At 35.6% G+C, this 14,115-nt stretch overlaps 1 long non-coding RNA gene across 1 annotated transcript; it reads left to right on the top strand.

Moving 5' to 3' along the window:
* Positions 1–1,119: 1,119 nt before the first annotated feature.
* Positions 1,120–4,029, top strand: LOC131639022 (uncharacterized). Its single transcript, XR_009294829.1, has 2 exons — positions 1,120–2,210; positions 2,301–4,029. It is a non-coding gene; the product is annotated as an uncharacterized LOC131639022 (long non-coding RNA).
* Positions 4,030–14,115: the final 10,086 nt, after the last annotated feature.

Below are 14,115 nucleotides of genomic sequence, written 5' to 3'. Positions count from 1 at the left end.
ATTTATGAATTATGAAGTTGACGATACATTTTAAATTGAAGTATTTTAATAAAGATGTTTTTGAATAAATTATTTCTCTGAGATGTTGAAGTATGTCATACCCCAAAATTTGTCCATCATATTTATTCATATTACAATCCATCTGACTTTCAAATGCTCAAAGATACACAAGAAGGAAGCATGCAGTCTCTCCTAAACAGCAACCTCTAAACTAGAGTTTTGAATTTCTCAAAGCAAAATCAAGTTCTAAGACCTCAAATGGATCCGATGGCCTCTCATATGCTTCAAAGGGTCCTCATGCCAAGTTTCCACTCTGATTCTCAAGATTGCCCAGTCAACAGTTCAAACAGTCAACAATCGACTGATTTGACCTAAAAGTCAACTGTGGTCAAAGTACAGTCAAAACTCCTGATTTTTGTCAACAACCTTGTTTTGAAGTATAATTCACCATTTGATCAAGAATTGATCATGGTTCATTAAGGAAAGATCAGAAATCAATAAATTCAAAAATTTCTAAATTAGGGTTTTCATAGGAGAAAGTCAACTAAACTTTGACCAGCCATATCTCTCTCATACTTCATCAGAAATTTCCCAACCAAAGCTCATTCTCAAGGAAATTCAACTCTCTACAACTTTGATGTTGGGCCCAGGGTCAAGAAATGCTTCCGCATAAGAGATATAAGCCAAAACATTACAGGTCCTTCTAGGAGCTCGCTAAAAGTAGTTATTTTCAGAAGCCATATCATCAAGATAAAATCTTCAAATGGGAAAAAGGTTCGAAAGTGGCTCGTAGAGGACATCTTGAGCTTTCCAGAAAGTCCTAGAACATCTCTATATGATTAAAATTGAATGAGTTATGGCTTGCATAAGTTGGGCGATTTTGAGAAAATGCATGAAATGCAAAGTGGAGAAATTTGAGGTTTTTGAGCCTTTGGGCCTAACTTTTGGATTTCAAGCATGCTCATAGGCCTTATAATTACCATTTAATTAATTATTTTATTTTTATAATATTTATCTTATTTATTTGAATTTTTAATTCATTTAAATATGAATAAATCATTATAAATGTAAAAAATTGATTTTAAATCAAAGATTTGATTTTGTGATCAAATCCAATCATCCAAATGCTCCATATTAGCTGAAAATTTCGTGCAAAGTGGATTGGCAAGAGATTGATACAAAAATAGCAACTTTCCAATCTAACTTCAATCAAATTTCTCACCATCAAAACACTTGATTTTTATTTGATTCCCTCAACATATTCTAACCCTATTTTATTCCTCTATAAATAGACAACAGGAACATAGTGTTAGGGGACGAAAATTGGGTAAAGAGGCTTGGGTTCTAAAGTGGCAAAAATTCAAGAAAGTGGGGCAAGCTTGCATTCTTTGTTTCAGGCCAAACCAAGGGCAAACAACCATCCCAATAATCTCCTGAGTGATTATACAGTAAGTACAGGTATTTGGTGATGCCCAATCATGCATATAATCCATACACCTTGTTCATGTTTCAAGATTTTTGCACTTCATGTATTATTATGTTTTAATGAGATTTAGTGGTTTTAACGTGTTCCTGGCATGTTTTAGAAGAGATTTGAATCCTTGGTCGTGAGTTTTAATGCCCATAGCGTAAGGAGCCATGGCTAGGGCATGAGTTGCATATTGCTTCGTATCCATACTTGTAGCCGTTTTCAGGACAAAAGGATGGTACCGTCGGATTCGCAAGGTCCAAATTAGTGGACAAAGGTGCTTTTGATTATCGTTCTTACCATATTTTACAAGTTTGATTTTTTGCAGGTAAAGCCACGACCGAAATCGTAATTAATTCGCAGATAAACCATAGCTACAGCCTTCGTTTAAAATTTTGCAGAAAACCGTAGCCAATTTCCAGAAGTCATAGCCACACCATAGCTACTTCGTAGCTAATTTCCAGAAATAAAAATATAGTGGAGAAGACGATGAAGGGCGTGGCACGTGTGTCGATTTGGGTGGCTAGTCAAAATCCCAATTCCTCTCTCTATCTCTTATTGGCTGGTCAAAATTGGCAGACTCTCTCCCCATTCACCATTGGCTGCGCGTGATTTCCACAGGGGCCCAGTTTGATTTAATGTTTGACTTTTTCCATTTAGTTTTAGGTTTTATATTTATTTTCTGTTTGTCATATTAATAACAACAAGGCAATGGTGGATGGTTGGCAAAAGAAGACGAATGGTAATCTTGTAGACTAGGGATCGAATCCTTTCCGGGCTATTATTTTTCCCAATTTGATTATTATAGATCCTGCGTGTCTAACTCATGCAGGTGCATCGTACCACCTCACGTCTCCACCACCAGATCACCGGCGAGTACAATCCAAGTGATCCCAGCGTGAAGTCTATCATAGACCATCAAGGGCCTACCTCACTGGATTCCCATCGCCAGATTTGTTTTTCTTTCTTTCTTCTTTTGTTTTTGATTGTTTTATTTCCTTTTTTTATTTTTATTTTTTTTATTTGGTTTTATTTTTTGATAATTAACATTTTTAGGGTTTAATTGATAGTCCTAATTAGGATTAGGATACATTAATTTAGTCTAGTTAATTTGTTTAGATAATTTTCAATAATTAAGTTAATCAATTAGGTTTTAATTAATTTTAGCCTAATAATTTTAGGCTAATTTATTTTATGCCTTAAACCCTGATTTTATCATGAGCACTAATCACTGTATTTTTAGGTTTGTTCATTAACCCTCAAGATTTATAATTTATCACCATAAAAAATCACTAATTGTTTTGCTAACCCTTATTGTTGATCTTTTAAGGCACTAACCATTTTTCTTCTTTGTGTCTAATTTTCAGGGTTAATAAAAACTCCTCCGACTACGCGCCATGCCAAATCAAAAAGCTAAGTTCTAATCCTTTTTCTCATTTAAATGTTGTTTTATCTTTTAATTTTTGTCTTATAGGTTAAATTAGAGTTTATTTTCAATGCCAAGGAATTCCTCCTACGCTCACCCCTATCATTATCCGTTTAATTCTCAGATGATCAGAGTCAATCGAAGGTGCAAGGAGGATCAAAGTTGAAGATGTGTAAATCAATTTTCTGCCTTTATTTTCTGTTACCCTATAAGGTTTTATTGTAATAGATTAGGTTATCTTTCCGCCTTTTAATTTCTCCCATCCCCGCAGGTGTTTATTGTAATAGCGTAGGATTTTAACTGTTTTATTCTCTGCCATGGTTAGTAATCCTAGGGAGTGCAAACCTGCTAAATAACTTAGATCACTAATTACAAGATAAATAACTGAACTGAACTCACGTGATTGTGACACACACGCACCTTTAGGGTAATCCCTCTTGTTGCCTTATTGTTTCCCGTTGCCTTTAATTGTACTAAATAGTCAAGTCCCTCGATTCCGAGGATACCTAAAGCAAAGGTTGCCTTATTCAGTGATATCATCAATTTTGTCCCTCGAAGCTGCCTCGGTAAAAGATGATCGTCCCAATTGCTAAGGTATCCTCGCATGATGCCTAAAGCAGAATGACTATTATATCCTTCCCTTAGACTACCTGCCCTCTCTATGGTAGGGATAGTCTTATGGCGAACGATACTCTCGATGACCCTTCCACATCCAATTGAAAGACTTCCTGCCCTCTCATGGTATGGATAGACCCTTTCGCCTGAAAAGCTAAAAGAACGATCTTTCAAAACTTAGGGTAAGTTGCTTTTAATTGCTTGCTCAATTCAAACGAATTCAAAAATACTTTTCCCACCTCTATTCAAAATCAAATTCAAAAAGACTACGCTTATTTACAAGCTAAAGTTCTTCTTCGAAAATCTTTTCAAACAAATTCAAACATTTTGAAAACAAAAGTGAGCTAAGCAATTAAGAGCCCATGGATAACCATGGATACAAAGGGTGCCTTACACCTTCCCTTTGTATAACTTACCCCCGAACTCAAAATCTTTTTAAAAGGTCTTTTCCTGTTCTTTTAGCCTTTCCTAATTGGATAAAATAAAAGTCGGTGGCGACTCTTGCTTACCGCAACATTTCTTTAAAGTTAGTTCACCGTATTACAAAGTATAAATTTTGAGAACCCGTGTTACGGAGCAGGATGTTTTTATTAAGAAGTTTTATGAAGAAATGTTGCACCCTTTTTATGAATTACTTTAATTTAAATTCTTAATATTGCATGAATATTCGTGGGGTTTTAGAAGGGTGTTACAATGCACGTGGAGAAAAATGTATGTGATAGTGTAATCATAACACGTCTCAACATTCAAGGCAAGACAAAGGATGGTATTAATGCTCGTCTAGATTTGGGCGTGATGGGTATACGAGAAGAGTTAACACCATAATATATAGGCAGCAAGACGTATTTGCCTCCTGCCTGCTACACTTTGTCTAAAAAAGAGAAAACAAGTTTTTGTGAGTGTTTAGAAAGTATCAAAGTGCCGCATGGTTACTCATCAAATGTCAAGAGGCTTGTATTGATTAAAGATCTCAAATTAGTTGGCTTAAAATCTCATGACTATCATGTCTTAATGCAACAACTACTACCAGTGGCTATTCGTGGAATATTTCCTAACAATGTTATGAAGACTATAACTAGGTTGGGCTTATTTTTCAATGCAATTTGTTGCAAAGCCATTGATCCATTAAAGATATACAATTTGGAAAATGAGGCTGCAGTTATCTTGTGCCAATTAGAGATGTTTTTTCCTCCTTCATTTTTAACATTATGGTTCACTTGATTGTTCATCTAGTAAGGGAGATTAGATTATGTGGTCAAATTTTTTTACGGTGGATGTATCCAATAGAGCGATACATGAAGATCCTAAAAGGGTATACCAAAAACTCACACCGGTCGGAAGCATCGATTATTGAGAGGTACATTACAGAAGAAGCAATTGAGTTTTGTTCTAACTATTTGTCGAAAGTGGATGTTGTAAGGGTTCCCAAGTCTCGTCATGATGGAAAATGTGAGAGTGTGGGTACACAAGGTTTAAAGGTCAAGAGCTTAAGTATTGATGTGGTTGTTCAAGCGCATTTGTATATATTTAATAACACCGATGAAGTTCAAGCTTACTTATCTACTCACAAAAGCATCATAAAGAAAAGTACCCCAATATTAATGAAAGAGGGTTGTTAAAAGAGCATAATAAGAGTTTCTCTGAGTGGTTTAAAGAAAAAATTGCTAGTGATGATAGTGCTTCAAAAACAACTAAGTGGTTGTCCTATGAGCCTAAATGTAACATAATAACTTGGAGTGGATATGATATTAAAAAAACTTCCTTTTATACAAAGTCAAAGGATGACCGTAGTACCATGCAAAATAGTGGAGTTATGATTGTGGCCGAGTCCATGCACTTCTCTAGTGCTAAAGATAAAAATCTGGTTATGGCATCTACACCCTACTCTGGAGTGATTGAAGAGATTTGGGAAGTTGATTACATTGTGTTTAAAGTTCTTATATTTAAATACAAATGGAATGATATCAATAATGGTGTAAGAATCGATGAATTTGGAGTTACAGTGGTTGATCTTAGCAAGTTAGCTTATGCGGACGAACCTTTCATCATGGCATCTCAAGTAAAACAAGTGTTTTATGTCACATATCCTTCTAATAAAAGTTGATCAGTTGTTCTACAAGGAAAGGTGCATGATAGTGATGAAAATCAAGATGCGAATCTTGATATTTCCAAAACTCCTCCTTTCTCAACAAATGTGCCTACCTTCATTGAAGAAAATTTAGAGGATAATGTGCATGCTATTCGCATAGATCATGAAGAAGGGATATGGGAGAACTATTAAGGTGTTTTTCATAAGTTAATTCGACATTTCTTTGATTTCTAATTGTCTTTATTTTGTGTTTAATTTTATGTCTAATTGTTTTTATTTTGTGCTTAATTTTATGTCTAATTGTTTTTGTTTTGTGTTTAATTTGATTTCTAATTATTTTTATTTTGTTTAAACAGATACATGGATGATTCAACCGACAACCCCTCCTCATCTAGTAAACCTAATAAAAGAAGATTTAGAGGTCCAACTTTGATGACACAAATTGACAAAGTTCATCAAACAGGTGAAAAGATAAAGGTCGAGTTTAATCTAAGAACCTATGAATGTACTTGTGTTGGTAAAAATGCTGCAAATTTTAGGTGTTATATAACATCTCTTGCTCAGCAGAGATGTTTTATTTTGAAATATGAGTGGGAAGACATAGATAATGGGATAAAAGACGCTATATGTATTGATATTTAGGTATTTTAAATTCAACACTTTATTATATTTTATAATCATATATATACTAATAACATATACCATATACCGTATGTGTAAACTCATTTCACTATTCCAGACTGTTGTGTTAAAGACAAGGATGGTAAAATCAAAGATCCGTTGAAGAAGGAATGGATTAAATATGCGGGAGAACGATGGAGAGGTTTTAAGACACAAATCACAAACGGATATGTTAATAATCCCAAAGGTCTCACTCCTACACATGTCAGGTATAATTTTATTAAAGAAGAAGTATGGGAAGAGTTTCTGAAGTCTCGAGATACCCCCGCATCTAAGGTTAGTGTGGACCTCCGATTTTTTTTAATACCGGGCCATACCTCTGATCTGTAGAGATATGTGAACTGACTCTTTTTGTCGCTTAATGCTTTCGCATTTTGAAAATTCACAGAGTCGCCACCGACCTTTTATTTTATCCAATTAAGGAAAGGTTTATAAAAGAAACAGAAAAAAGACCTTTAAGAAATTCTGGGTAAGGGGGTAGGTTATACAAAGGGAAGGTGTTAGCACCCTTTGTATCCATGGTTATCCATGGGCTCTTAAGTTTGCTTAGCTCACTTGTTTTTCGATCACTTTTCAATTGCTCTGAAATTGCTCATATGTGGTTTCAAATACCTTTGTAAATTGAATTTTGCAATGATCCGTGTGTGGATGTATACAAAATGCTTGTTTATCTTTCGAAAGATGTTTTGAAAAGAACGTTAACTTTGTAATAACCCGTGTTTGGATGTATACAAAGCATTGTCTTTTTTGAAAGTTTTGAAAAAACAACAGTGTATGAGAATTTTGTTTGTTTTGATTTGAGCAAGCAAACTAGGAGGTCTACCCTGAGTTGTAAGGTCTTTATCCTATTTCCTTTAAAAATCTATCCTTTCATCGGATATAAAAGCAAGGTTCGATTTTGTACTCAAAACAGTGGAATTTTGACTTTGATTTTGAAAGGAATGAGAAGGGATTACCTTAAGAGGTGCAAGTGTGATTGTGATTGGATTCAGATATTTATCTTTGAAGTTAGTGATCTAACGGTTCAATTTTATCTTTGACATACACGCAGTTTATATTTGCTGGAAATTAAAGTGCGGAAATGTAAAGTGCGGAAAGTAAATCTACGCTATTACATCGATTGTGCGGGAAATGTAAACTAGCCTATTTACATGAATTTGACATCCTATACATTTATCTAGGAATTTTAAATTGCAAGAAAAATAAAAGGCATGTTTTTGGATTTTTATGATTTATTTTAATTATAATTAATGCACGATTAATTAAATTAAAATGAAGAAAAATGATGAAAATAGATTTAAACCTAGAAATTAAGTTTAAAATATGTACAAAATATTTGTTAATTAATTTTAAAACAAAACTAATTTTTTGGAATTTTTGAAATTGATTGGAAATTGATTAAGCTAATTAATACATAATTATACAAATAATTATACAAATAATTAAAACTTAAAGAGAAAATTATTCAAAATATGTACAAAATTAGTTTATAATATATAAACAATATTTAACACAAAGAACAATTTTTTAGGATTTTTTGATTGGTTAGAATAATTAAAAAGCAAATATATAAATATATACTAATTAATTATGCAAAATATTGAAATTATGAAGAAAAATAAAATATTTTTATTTCATAAAATAGTATATTATTTTAGAAGTATAAAAATATTTTTTGTGTATTTTTTGGATTTTTAAAACTATTTTTAATTAATTTAACAAAGAAATTAAAACAAAATAGAAAATAAAATAAAAAATAAAAGGATACTGATCCTGTATGGAAATTAAATGAGGGAGTATGATATGCGTGCGTGTTCTGAGGCGTTGGATGAGTTGATGGATGGATCAGAAGGCCCAGATGGTGAGGGACCATAGCACGTGGAACACCTGCAAAACACTGAATTCCAAGTCAGTTTAAAAAAAACACGCGCGCGCCTCCCAGCGAATCAGAGGGCGCCACGCATCATCTTCAACCTTCAGATGGGTTTTTACACCGTTCATTTGCAGGTGGTGTAAAAAACCCAATCTTTTACACCTGGTAATAATAGCGAATACAAGCAAACGTGAGTATAAATTTGGCGCGATGGTATGGTTGAGTTCGTATTGTTCATGCGAACTCAATGGTACTATTCAGAACCTGTAATTTCGCCTAATTTAGAAAACCCTAATTTTGGGATGAAGAACCCTAAAATGGTGGTTTCGTGTATACGCATCTAAAACTTAATTAAAGCTCCAGAAATGTTCTACACCTCAAACCAAACTCAATAGTATGTCTACATCTTGTTAAACATGTGTGAATAGCCAGATACGAATTGATTTTAGTTTGAACAATTTTTGACCTGTGTAGCTCGATTCAGTGAGCTTCAAGGCTTGTAATTGATTGAGATAGTTTCAGTGATGTTCAAGGAAGGTGTATGAATGCTTAGTTTGTATTGAAATGAGCAGAAATTACAAATTCGAATTTGAGTTTTCTTTGAATTTTTTCAAGTGATTACAAAGGTGTTATGCTTAGCTTTGCTTCTGAACTTGTCTCTCTTTGTTTGCTGAACTATGATAGCTTATTTATAAGCTATGTGTGCTTAGAATTGAAGCTAACTTGCAGCTAGTTGCCTTTGTTGAAAACTTGGTTTTTAAATATTAAAAACCTTGAATTTTTGACCAAGTCTTGACTCCATTCAATGCTCTTGCCTTGCCCTTTACTTCTCTGCAGAAAGATGAAGATTCTTTGGGGTGAGTCATGCTTGATTTGTAAGCTACCATTTATCCATGCATTTTCCTTTTAATTTTACTCTTAAAGTAAGATAAAATCATGCAAAAATGGATAAAAAAAGGTATGGGCTTAGTCTTGGTCGTGGGAGGCCCATATCATCATGGAAATGATGTTTGAATGCTGAAAACTTGGCCCCATTTGGAAAAAATGCAATTTTGAACAATGTTGATTTCATGTATTTTCCCAAAATTTAGCCAACTTCAACAAGGTGTAAATCCTTCAATTTTTGTCATATGAAGGAGATCTTGCACTTTTTGGAAACCTCAAAGAGTCCTCTAACCAATGCCTTTGGTCTCATGTCAAAATGATTTTTGAAGCTCCTTGTGTGTCCTTTTGAAAAAAGTGTCTTTTTGTTGACTTTGAAAATGACCTGTAATGTCTTTGATCATATTTTTCAAATGGTGAATCCAATGACCATGGGATCAATGGCATTTGAAAGATAATTGAATTTCCTTCAAAACAAGCTTTGGTTTGAATTTTTTGGATGAAGGATGAGAGAGTTATGATCAGTCAAAGTTGAGTTGACTTTTCAGGCAAAAACCCTAATTTTGAATCTTAGGGTTTTGTTGATTTTTGATCTTTCCTTGATGAATTATGATCATCCAATGATCAAATGATGAATCCTTTGACAAAATATGGACTTTGACAAAAAATTTCATTTTTGACTGTCTGTTGACTTTTTGGTCAAACGGGTCGTCTGTTGACTGTTTGAGCTGCTGACGGTGCGTCTGAGTGAATTGAAGTTTGAAAATTTGTATGATGGTACTTTGAGATATATGGATGTGTATGAAATCCATTTGAGCTCTCAAAAACTTGTTGCTCCTGTAAAAACAAGAAAAACCCTAGTCAGGGACTGTTTATGTAGGAGACAGTTAAGCGTAGCTGATTTTTGCGCAGTGTTGAGTCTCTGCTAATCGCGTGATATTCAGAAGACTTCTAGAACAAAAATCTTGGAATTTTGAATTGTGAAAGATTGATTTGATTGATGGTACAAAACACTGAGAATTGTACTGCCAGCAGTTTGGCTGTCAACTGACTGTTCAGGTTTTGATGTAGCAGTTAGAGTGAAAAATCAACAGTCAAAGTTAATTTTCTTTTTTGTTGTTTTTTGTTTTATGTGTAAAATTAAAATTTATTTACATGACTTGTTAAAAACACAGACATAATAAATAACTAATATATACTGTTACCAGTACAGTCTGAGTTTCCTGATTCTGCGCCTGCAAAAAGATTTAACTCTGTACCAATTGAGTCAGTACTATTTATCTGTAAATAAATAAATAGCATGTGTGAAGTAATAAACAGTATTTGGTGTTTGCGTAAGAATAAATTCAACTGCAAGCCAAATTACTGTATAAGAAAGATTCTAAAAACTAAGTATTTCATATGTCAGGATATTTGTTGAAATAAAAATCCATGATTATATGAGACCCTTAGTTTTCAGATTGGAGTTTTCTTGAAAAATATGTGGGCAAATTTTGGGGTATAACAGTTGCCCCTATTCAATCTTCTTAAACCTGAAGAGATTGTATGAAATCTGAAGGTAGAAGATGATTGAATATTTAGATGCCCTGAAAATTTGCATTTACCTTGATCAGAAGAGATGTTGGAAGTTGCATTTGAATGTCGTCTGCGAAATGTTGTTGGCAGATTGAAACATTACCTGAGATGGGCTTTCAGATGCCACCTGGTAAATGGGTTGAGGGTTTGTTCATCAGAATGAATCCATTGATTATATCTTGATGAAGGATTTGAAAGTCTTTGTGTTGACTGTTTCGGAACCGTCCAAGGTTACCGCTTTAAATCTTGGAAGATAATCGTTACGGAACTTGTCCAAAGTTTTTTAGATTTTGGAAGTTGATCATTGTGGAACCGTCTGAGGTATCGCTTTAGATCTGCAACGTTAGATCGTTTTGGAACCGTCTGAGGTATCGCTTTAGATCCGCAATGTTAGATCGTTTTGGAACCGTCTGAGGTATCGCTTTAGATCCGCAATGTTAGATCGTTTTTGGAACCGTCTGAGGTATCGCTTTAGATCTGTGATGCTAGATCGTTTTGGAACCGTCTGAGGTATCGCTTTAGATCTGCAACGTTAGATCGTTCTGGAACCGTCTGAGGTATCGCTTTAGATATGTGATGTTAGATCGTTTTGGAACCGTCTGAGGTATCGACTTTGATCTGTGATGCTTGTTTTTGAGTTGGTAAGTGATCAGAATGAATCTTTGGCTTGATTATATCTGAGAGAACCGTTCATGGAATTCAGGTGAACACGGCATGTGATTGAGAACATCTTTGTTGAAGATATCTGCCTACCTAAAAAATCAAGTTAGTGATATGCAATGTTTATGATGCATGTAAATGTGAGATATTCCCGGAGAAATATGCATGTTATGTTGTGCATGATGTATGATGTATGATGCATGATGTATGATGTATGAATATGTGAATGTATGAATGTATGAATGTATGAACGTGATGTCAAGCTTCTAATTGGAAAAATAAATTCCCGCTAGTCAGCTGGACATGAATGTATTGTGATCGTTGATGATCTTTTGTCTTGCTTGAGTACCCTCGTCTGGGGAAATTCTTTGAGAACCCGGGTATCCCGTTGAAGGATCTTGGACTACTGCTTGGGGAACCAAAGGTAACTGGAAGTTCTGATGCCCTTTCAAATGGGAATGAGGAAGATGCATAATCCTCCGATGCACTATCTGACCAAGTCCGGGTGCGGGGATCACACCTTCTGAAGATAGTAATCTGGAACAACCCTGCTGGGGAATAAGACTTCTTTTGAAGAGAAAATCTTTTTGAGGAATTTGCTGAGAAATGCGTTTCTCTTGGTGATTTCCTTCTGATGGAATGATGTCCAGATGATCGGGACATTTTCTGAATGCCATTCCTGTTTTTCCTGGTAAACATCAATCATATTCAAATGCATATGTTCATTCAAAATTATCATTGGGATGCTTACGTATTTAAAACAGAAAAAGTGAAAAGAGCTGCATTGAAAAGAGCCATGATAGGCGGGTTAGCACAGGGAGACAACAATCCTAGAAGTAGGAAACTGTCAGAAAGTTTTGAAAAGTATTTATGAAGATAAATAGCTATGTGAAAACGATCCAGTCAAGTTTCAACTCTGCTATTGCCAATCTGTCTTCGAGCATCTCATCCCTCACTTGTTGGAAGAAAGTGATTAGACTGATCGGTGTCTTTGAGGTGTTGAATCTTGATGGTGAGTAGGCAGCTGAACGGAACACAGTGGTATGCTTCATTCCCTAACTTTTGCCTAGGCCGCCCTTTCAGGTTTTCAGCCTATCGGGATAGTATTTGTTTAGTCTCTAATTTTTGCCTGGATCGCCCTTTCGGGTTTTCAATCCACCGAGACGCTCATTTTTGCCTAAGTTGCCCTTTCAGGTTTTCAACTTAGCGAGCTGTTTTTTTTTTCAAGAGAAGTATTTTTTGACTATGTCAGCATTCACAGGGTGTGGGAAATCCTCGCCATCCATAGTGGTAAGCAACATGGCGCCGCCGGAGAATATTTTTTTGATTATGAATGGTCCCTCGTAGGTGGGAGTCCATTTGCCTCTGGGATCACCTTGTGGTAAGATGATGCGTTTGACAACCAAGCCACCAGTTTGGTATGCTCGACTTTTGACTTTTTTGTTGAAGGCTTTGATCATGCGCTTTTGGTATAGCTGACCATGACAAATAGCTGCGAGCCTTTTCTCATCAATCAAGTTTATCTGGTCCAACCGTGTTTGAATCCAATCATCTTCGTCTAGATTGGCTTCTTTCATAATCCTTAGGGAAGGAATCTGAATTTCAATTGGAAGAACTGCCTCCATACCATAGACTAAGGAGAATGGAGTTGCCCCTGTTGAAGTACGCGCAGATGTGCGATAACCATGAAGAGCAAAAGGTAACATCTCATGCCAGTCTTTGTAGGTTACTGTCATTTTTTGTATGATTTTCTTGATGTTCTTGTTGGCAGCTTCCACCGCGCCGTTCATCTTTGGTCGATATGGAGAAGAATTATGATGTTTGATCTTGAACTGTGTGCAAAGTTCAGTAATCATTCTGTTGTTTAGATTTGTGCCATTGTCCGTGATAATCCGTTCAGGGATGCCATACCGACAAATGAGATTGTATTTGATGAACCGGGCTACCACATTTTTGGTGACAGAAGCAAATGAAGCTGCTTCTACCCACTTTGTGAAGTAGTCAATAGCGACCAGGATAAAGCAATGTCCGTTGGAGGCAGTAGGTTTGATTTCTCCAATCATATCAATACCCCACATTGCAAAAGGCCAAGGAGCCGTCAGGACGCTTAATGGAACTGGAGGTACATGTACTTTGTCAGCGTATATCTGGCATTTGTGACATGTTCGGGAGTGATGATGGCAGTCTGTTTCCATGGTAGACCAGTAATAACCTGCTCTAAGGATCTTTTTAGCCATTGTATGTCCACTAGAATGAGTACCGAAGGCACCATTGTGTATTTCTTCCATGATCTGTTCTGCTTCCTTCTTGTTTACACAGCGAAGTAAAGTCGAGTCATGGTTGCGTTTGTATAGGGTTCCATTGCTTAGAAAGAATTTGGCAGCAAATCTCCTTAGAAACTTTCTGTCATTAATGGATGCCCCTTCAGGGTACTCCTGAGTTTCGAGATATCTTTTTACCTCATGGAACCATGGTTTTTCCTCGGTTCCTTCGGTATTGATCTCATTGCAATAGGATGGTTCATCTTGCCTGTAGATGGTGATCATAGGCGCCTCGTTGTCCCACCTGACTTTGAACATGGATGACATGGTAGCTAAAGCATCAGCTAGTTGATTTTCCTCGCGTGGGATGTGTTCGAAAGTGATTTCTTCGAAGTAAAGAATCAAACTCAGCACATATGCTTTGTAAGGAATTAGATTTGGGTGCTTCGTGTCCCATTCCCCTTTGACTTGGTAGATTACCAAGGCCGAGTCTCCGTAGACTTCCAGGAATTTGATTCTTAGATCGATTGCAGCTTTGAGACCCAGAATACATGCTTCGTATTCGGCTATATTGTTAGTGCAATT

Source organism: Vicia villosa, unplaced genomic scaffold, assembly GCF_029867415.1.
Source record: "Vicia villosa cultivar HV-30 ecotype Madison, WI unplaced genomic scaffold, Vvil1.0 ctg.002503F_1_1, whole genome shotgun sequence".
Lineage (NCBI taxonomy): Eukaryota > Viridiplantae > Streptophyta > Magnoliopsida > Fabales > Fabaceae > Vicia > Vicia villosa.
Note: the sequence above shows the minus strand (reverse complement) of the source record. Positions and strands in the feature narration are given on the sequence as shown.